This window comes from Octodon degus, unplaced genomic scaffold (assembly GCF_000260255.1).
Source record: "Octodon degus isolate 3935 unplaced genomic scaffold, OctDeg1.0 scaffold00176, whole genome shotgun sequence".
NCBI classification, from domain to species: Eukaryota; Metazoa; Chordata; class Mammalia; order Rodentia; family Octodontidae; genus Octodon; species Octodon degus.
The window spans coordinates 132,233-140,926 of NW_004524752.1; the positions used below are offsets into that span (position 1 = coordinate 132,233).

At 45.3% G+C, this 8,694-nt stretch overlaps 1 pseudogene; it reads right to left on the bottom strand.

The window, feature by feature from the left end:
• Positions 1-3,120: 3,120 nt before the first annotated feature.
• On the bottom strand, positions 3,121-3,560 carry LOC101576308 (annotated as a pseudogene).
• Between the last annotated feature and the right edge of the window lie 5,134 nt (positions 3,561-8,694).

An 8,694-nucleotide genomic window follows, 5' to 3' on the forward strand; every position in this document is an offset into this window, starting at 1 on the left:
CTATTTGGCTGGCCCTAGGAGTTTTATTCTATCACAGAAGCCAAATAACAGCAGGTCCTGATTCAGTTAAAATCTTAACAGCTAGCATATGGACAGCTAGCATGATGCCCCCTGAAGACTGACCCCAGCACCTTCACACTGAGCTATATCTACAGCCAAAATGTTGAGACAGGGTCGCAGTAAATTGCCATGTTGCCTAGGCATGGCTTGAACTTCCAGACCTTCTGCCTCAGCCTCCCTGAGGGCTGGGATGACTACAAGCTTAATGCACAGAGGTCATTCTAGTGACAATACTATTAGTTTTTAAATTAAAGAATATTTATTTGATACAGGGTCTTGGTATGTAGCTCAGACTCATAGTGATCCTCCTGTCTCAGCCTCCCAAGTGCTGGGATTATAGGCATGTGCCATTATGCCCAGTTTTGGTGGCCAGCACAGGGTCCTGGGGCTGGCCCAGCATGCGGTACCAGGGATTGAACCCAGGTCCTTGAGCTTGTCAGGCAGGCGCTTTGACTGCCGAGTTATCTCCACAGCCAATGGCAGCATTAGTGATGACTATGATGGTCAGCGTCCGGTGTCCAGTGACCAGTAGTGATACTAACAACAGTAAAGGCTGCTGCCCAGAGTCCAGCAGCCTTTGTTAGCATGAGAAGCAGCTCTCCTTCTTCTGAAAATCAGTGTACTTACTTTATTTTAGAGCATAAGGGTCCAACATTTCAGCCCACCTAGCCTGCACTGAGTGAAGAATAATTGCCTTGGGCTGCATATAAATTACATAATATAATATAAATGCAAAAATACTTCTCATTTTTTTATGTTTGTTGTCACTTTAGGAAGTGCCTTGTAGAGCATGGCTTGGACATGCCTGTTTCAGAGGGTGTGTGTGCAAGAACTGAGAATTGTATATAAGCAGGGCCTCAGGGAGCATCATCAAGCCCCTTACACATGCAATCTATGCTTCACTTCTCTCACAAGCACCAGCCTTGGTGATATAGCATAATGTTTGGAGCTCCAGAGGAGAAGGAACAGCTCATTTAAACTATAAGACAAAGAAAACAAGTAAGAAGTAATGAAGACCAGGGCCAGCAAGATAGCTCAGTGGACTAAGTGCCTACTTAGGCAAATGCAGGGACTGGGGTTCAAGCCCAGCACCACATGCTGCGCCAGCCCTTTCCCCAGGTATGCCAAACCGGCCACCGACACTGGGTGTGGTGGTGCACAGCTGTAGTCCCAGTGCTGTGGAGTCTGAAAACAGGAGGATCACTATGAGTCTGAGCTGCAGAGTGAAACCCTGTACCAAATACATAAAGAAAAAAAAGTAGCAATGAAGACCATTCACTCATGTGACCATTGTGGACTGAAAGGTTACCAACACAGGACTCTGTAGTTCACTGGGATAAATGACAGCCAGGAGCAAATTTCTATTCCGTCAATCTCACCTATTTTGACAAGCTAGCTTTTCCATCATTATATTCCATTCAATGCACAATTGAGTTGCTTGAATTTCAGCTGTAATATAATTTTTGAATATATTCATGTAAGGCTCCAGATAAGAATGAGTCAAAATTCTCTGGCATATTACAGTTTCTTTCAGTTAAAAAACACTCAAGACACTTCACTGCCAGATCCGTATGTGGCAGGAATGTGCAGTTAATATACCAGAGTTTTTTGGTTCATCTTCATATCATAGCTCTGCAATGTCCCCCTCTCTCCAGTATCTATGTATATATATGGCCAGTGCTTCTTTTCTGCACCATTTGAGGTGGAGAATGATAGCCAGAGGGTCCCCGGGTCTTTGGAAGTCAGTCAGTGCTGTGCTGGTAAGCTGAACACTAGGGAGAAAAGCAAAACACCCTGGTTTGTAGCATATGTCAACTACCACAGTGGAAATAATCCCACTGTGATCAATCTCCTGGCCCTGCAGTGGTGTCACTGAACATGGAGTTGGGAAGAGATACACAAAACTGGCTCATGCTAGCTGGGGACAGCCAGCTCCAGCATGGTACTATGGATGCTTTGTATCTTAAATTTGCTCTTAATTTAAGGAAACACACAGGCCATAAGTTACAGCATATAGCCCAAAGCTGCAGGGCCCCATAGTAGCAGATTCCTAGTAAAAAGTTTGTCCTGTGTACATCTCCAAGGCTGCTGTCCCCTTTGACTTCCTAAGAACTTGCTAATTTTCTTGTCTTTTTGTACTGGGAATTGAACCCTTGGGCACTCTATTATTGAACTATGTCCCAGTCCTCTTCATTTTTTATTTCAAAACAGGGTTTTGGTAAGTTTCCCAGGCTGGACTCAAACTTTTTTTCCCCTAAGCTGAACCAGACAGGTTTATTGTAGAACATTTGTTCTGAGAAGGACCACCCTGGCACTAGAGCTCAGACCAGCTCCCTCGTACAAGTGATGGTGTCTTTTGTAGGGTTGGGTGGAGGGGGGAGCTCAGAGTGGGGCCTCTGGTCCCCTTGTCTAGAACAAGGCTTGGGGACGTATAGGGAGCTTTGGCTCCTGTCCTCAGCCGCACTGCTGGTGTTAGGAGTCTCCAGATGCAGCTGTGTTGGGGGCCTTTAGCGGAGTCTGTGACCAGGGTCATGTGGTCAGACCCTTCAGGGTAGGGATCCCTGTGAGCTAGGAATAAGAGCACACAGCATCTCCATGGTGCTTCGCCTGTCTGTGTGCCTGAGCACCATTCTCGCTAGCGTGTGCATGAAAGCTCACTTCTGCTGCCTCTGGAGTCCAGTTTTTTTTGCTTTTTTTTTTTTTCTTGGAGGGGATCTGGAAAGTGAATTCACATCTTTCTTTTTTCGTGTGTTTTATAAAAAACATTTTAACTGCCATTTTATTTTTATGGAGGCTAAAGGACAATTTGGAAGAGGTTCTATACTTAACCACAGAGCTGGGAAGTGCAGAAGGGCATCAATGCCATTGTTTAAAGATCAGCTTGTCAGTCATCATGATTAAAACATGACCCCGATGGCTGCCACAAGTACCATAAAATGCTTTGCAAAAGGTTGCAGGATGTAATAAAGTCTGCTTAGCTATATTTCCAATGCTGCGGAGTCATAAAGAGCGAGCCCCATTTCCTTATGCCTTGGGATTTGAGTTACTTTTACACCGTCTTCACTGAAAGTAGTCCCGGAGGACAGCTGCTTCTGCTGTAGTTTCTTCCCCTGACCTCCAAGAGGCTGCGGGGCCTTCTTCCTCTTTGTCGTGTTTCTCCTGCTCATCATAGATGCTGTTGTTCCGGTCACAGACTCCAGCCTTTCTGGGAAGAATGTGGACCTGAATGTGCTTACAGTCTATCAAGCTTCGGGGCCATGCTACATGGAAAAGGTGGCAGAGGTCCCTTGGAAATGTCTCTCCACCACTGTCCTGACTCTCTGGATCACTTGAAATGAATCAGCCACTGCTTCAGGATGCAGGTCACAGAAGTGCTCCACTGGCCGCAGTGGACACATGAGGACACGTCCACTGGTTTTCTATTCACAAGAGCAAAAGAAATCTGTTGTGAGAAACACCATGGAGGGCTTGATGAGATGCTGGCCCGATCTGAATGACATTTCCTCATGGTTGATGCCTCTTCTCAAAATTGCCTGATGTCTCCTCAGTAGTCACTAGGTTGTTAATCCCTTAGGTCCTGCAGATGGTAGGTGCAGAGGGTGCTGCGAAGCTCTACACCAAGGGTTAGTTGAAGATCTTTAAATAAAATCACTTTATGAACTATTCTCAGTGGATTTCTCTTCTTTGCTGAGTTTTAAAACTTCCAAGATCTTGACAGCTCCTTCCAAGTCTTAGGGAGACTTCCACGATGGTATAGGGGAAATGCTCGATGTCACCTGTTTTTAGTTGTGCTTCCTTCCGCTTGTTCTGCAGTTGTCATTTTTCCCCTTTCTAAACTGTTTATTGGCATTTCTGAGGCCTTGACTCTGTGGCTCAGTGACTCCCTGATTCCAAGGGGCTAGCAGAACCTCTGTGGGCTAGAGCCCCTGACCAGTGGTTGCTAGGCTGTTGCTAGGGCAGTCTTCAAAGAGGCTATGGAGGGGAGCACCGCTGGGTGCCCTAGTGACGGGATCAGGCTGGCACCCGCATCGCCAGCAACATCATCCTGGACTCTAACTTGTAATGCATGCACCTCAGCTGGGATTTCAGATCTGGCAAACACTTTCTAATTTAAATGAACAAGAGACAGAGACATTGTTGTGTAGGCCTTCACTGAAGAGGACCAAGAAGATGGGAGCACTTTCTAGGCATCTTTGGATGAAGGGGCCTTTTTCACCTACCTGGGAACATTTCTTATGCTTATCCAGTTGCTTTACAGGTTTTTGTTTGTTTGCCTGTTTGATTCTCCATTATAAAGTGAGGTCATCAGTGGAGGAACTGGCCTCTGATTCTTTGGACTCCAATCCTACTGCTTGATCTGCTGTGCCACACCTCCTTCCTGAAGCAGCCACTGCCTTCCCTGGCCTCCCTCTCACCTTGCAACTCAGACAGGATGTTTTCTCATTGCCAGCAAGCTTCTGATTTTATCAAGCCTTTCTCACTTTCACAAGGGGAAGTTCCCTTGGCCTTTGATGGGCTTGCTATTTTCAGTGTCTCCTTGGATCAAATTCCCGGCAAGGCCCCTCTTTACTTGCAGATAGGCTCTGACTAGCTGTGCATGGATCTCTCCCGGGAGCTAGGACATTTCCTGAGACCCAGCAGTACTGGAGGGATGCTTGAGCGCTGCCCTTGGAAACCAAGTTCTGCCTCTACAGGTAGCTCGTGCTGGGTAGACCCTCTGCTGTCCTAGGGATAGCATTTATCTACTTTGTTAAAGGATTAATAATGAACCTTTCCCATTCTAGTGATTCTTGTGCAGGCTCTTATAGCTCAAAACCATTCTTCATTTGGCTGTCGAAACAGCCACAGCCATAGTCACCATGCTGGAGTTTCATACAAAGAGGGGAGAACAGCGACTCCAGGGGAAGTTTGAAAAGCTTGAGCAGCACTTAGTGAAAGCGTTTGTAGGTGAAGTATTTATTGTGCATTTGCCGCATCCATGGCTGCATCCATGGCTGTATTGTAACGCTGGAGGTCTCTGAGGACAGAGAGAGGCTGCCTTCCTCATGCATTTGCCCTGAGGCAAGGCAGGAGTGCACCTGGACGCGATACATCCACAGGGAAGATGAGGCAATGTGTGTGTGGGGGGATGGGCAGCTCTGCCCAGAGGAACAAAAGATTTCCTCAGGAATTTAAAGCTTGTGTTAAGATTTGTGGAACAATAATGACACCAATTACATTATGCTCATTATGTGCCAGGAGCTCCCTATTCTACATAGTTCCTATATATTAACATATTTAATTTTCCAAAATACCCTAAAGGTGGACACAGTTTTCATTGCTGTAGGAACCTGCGTCACGGAGAAGTTAAATAATTTGCCTAGCGGTACTCAGCCTGGAAAACGGAGCTGGCACTCGGAGCCGACCTCTGCACTCTGTTCCTGGGGCTGGCTGAGGTGATGTCAGGATGCAGGGGACAGGAGGTGTGGAGGTCGTTCCCGGCTGAGACATAGTGCTGCGAAGCCTTGGAGATGTGAGAAAATGTGACTTGTTTGTGATTTTTATTTTAAATTTCTGTGAGAAGAGAAGATAGTCTCATTGATCACACACATACATCATTTTTGGTTCCTCACAGAGGTTTTTCTAGAGGGCATTTGCAAAGTCATCAACACTCTTTTTCTCCCATTAGAGTGTTTTCAAGTGGCTGCTGGTCATCTTGCTGAGTTGTTGACTGAGGATTATTTTAAACACATCTGGAGAAGAAAGACTATAAATTTGTCAGTTTCCCAGGATTCCCGGAATTCGTTTGTTCTAATGCCACTTGAGGCCAAGATTCCAAGACTGATTTCCACAGAAGATAGCATTTCCAGAAGACAGTCATTTGGCATCAGCACGAAGTGTAGTCCTGGTCAGGACTGCAGTCCTTGCCAATGTTAGCTACGGATCACCAAGTGGGACAATGCGCGCGGCTAAGTGGAGCACCCAACACTGTCTCAGTGAAAAAGACAAGTACCCAACATATGTGCAAATAAATTATGTCATGGTAAAAATAAAACAGCAGCCTTCAGCCCAGAACAGCACCTAGGAGTAAACAGAGGGCAATCTGGACAGTGCTGTGTTTCCTACATGGCTTTATTCTCTGTCTCTCTTTCTCCGTCTCTGTCTCTGTCTATCTCTGTCTGTGTCTCTGTCTGTGTCTCTGTTTCTCTCTCTCTCTCTCTCTCTCTCTCTCTCTCTCTCTCTCTCCCTTTCTCCTTCTTCTCCTTTTATTCTTACCTTTTTCTTAGTACTAGGGACTGAATCCAGGGCCTTCATACTGAACTACATCCTCAGCCTTTTATTTATTTAAATTTTTACTTTGAGACAGGATCTTGTTAAGTTGCTAAATTATCCAGATTGGGTTCAAAATTGTGTTCTTCCTGCCTCAGTTTCCCGGTGTTGGGAGTACAGGTGTGGTACACTACTCCTGGCTACTTCTCTATTCTCAACACACCAGAAGGGCACTCATTCATTCACTCATGTAGCATTTTTCAAGTGCTCACTATAATAAAAGCTGATAATAGCAGCTAACATTTAATAGACAGCTTACTATGTGATAGGCACTGTGCTAAGCACCTTAAAATGATTGTATTTAATCCTCACCATAACCCTATGCATTCATCATCCCCAGATGAGTAAACCAAGGGATTAGGAACTTGCTTATATTACAGAGCTGGTTGACACAGCAGAGGTTGATTTCCACCCCAGAGAGCCTTTGTCCAGGATCTGTGCTCTCGCAGCTGCTGTGCCAGGTCATGCCCTCACAGCCGAGGTTCTGTGGCATGCGTGTGGTATAGGGACACAAAAGGCACTCAGATCAGAATGAAAGAGGCAACGAGCACTGGCTCTCGGGCTTGTGCCACTGTTGGCCGATCCAGTGGAGGTGCTACCGAGATGCACCCTCTGCTACAACACCAGCCTGGTCATTAATCTACCCCTTTCACCTTGCTCCCTGCTCCAGGAAGCATACTGGAATGCACTTGAGAAAGAGGGCCTCACTGTCTACAAAGGACATAGGATTAGCACTCATTTTTAAGTGGAAAGCCTTTGTATGCCTTTGTACAAGAGGGTAGTATGGGTGAATCTTAGGATAGAGAGGAGGGCATCCCAAGACTAAAATCCTTTGTGGTTTGTTTCAACATATTTAATTTTCCACTTAAATTTGTCTCTGACACCCAGCCTTGTGAGCTTGCAGGAAATGTAGCTTTTGTCATCCTGGGCAAATCAGCCTTATGTCCCACAGATTTGCACCAAGATCTGGGGTCTTTGCAGCGCCAACGCACCTTGTCCAAATCATCTCTACTGGGTCCTCTGAAAATCCCTGTGCCCTTGCAGCCCTGGGCTCAGAGTCCAGCTCCCTGCTGCTGTACATGGCCTTCTCTCCAAGACACCTTAGGATAATTTTTCTGCTAACCCAGACCCCTCTTTTTCTCAGGGAGAAATCTCTTGTTCCTTTGGTTGTACTTCCTTCTCAAAACCTGTTTCCTCAATGAATTTTGCTCTTTGACAAAAGGAAAGAAGGCTGTGAAGCAAAGTAAATTTTCTACTTCCTTTCTTGCTGCAAACCTCTTACAAAGTGAGAAAGCAGTAATCACAACAGGAAAAAAGTAATAAAAATAATAATCACTGGTCTTTAGACTGCAATTTACTGTGAAATGCATACCCTTCATTTCTTTTTATTCTCCTCCTTTCCATAATATAAGTAGCATGGTTTTTAATTATAAAGGATGCCATCCAGTTAACAGAAAAGCTAACTATAGTTTGGTGTGTATTTTTTCAGACCTTTTTCCTATGCACATATTTAACACTATTGAAGAAATCATCATCGGATGCTTACTGACCCTCGCAGGCTTTGACGAGGAGCTTAGGTTTTTGTGTGTGTGTGAGCATGTGTGGACAGTACATAATGTTTCCATCCCTTGCATGGAGCCAGTCCGTGTGCATAACACATCTCCATTCTTTCTCCCCTTGGTCTCTCTTCCTCCTTTTCCCTCTATTTCTTGATGTTTTTCACATTTAAGAAAACTCTGTCCCCCCCCCCCCTTTTTTTTTTAAATTTTGCTTTTTATTTATGATGTGGATCTGTCATGTAAGTGAAGCCACATGATATTTAAGCTTGTGTGTCTGATGTATTTCTCTTAACATTATGGTGTCAGGGTGCATCTATTTTCCTACAAATGACTCAAGTTTATCTTTATGGCAGAGTAGCACTCCGTGGTATGTGAATACCACATTTTCTCTCTCCATCCATTCACCTGCTGATGGGCATATGAGCTGCTGCCAAGATTTAGCTGTCATGAGTTGTGCTGCTGTGCTTGTGGGTGTGCATGTGTCACTGTACCATGAAGATAGACATTAACTGAGAAGACCCAGTAGAGGTCTCATTTACGTATCTTAGTGATCATAATGTCTGTCCCATGAAAAGTGGACCAAATCATAAATAAAGACCAAATAAGAGATGGTCACGCAGAGGGCAGGGTGGTGATTGTGGATGTGGATATGTGAGCAAGGCTGCAGGATCTGGTGGGAAGATACACAGAGAGGCCGGGCTGGTCATTGGCTGTGGAGGTGATGGGTTGTGTGGAATCAAAGATGGCTTCTAGAGTTGGGGCTGAA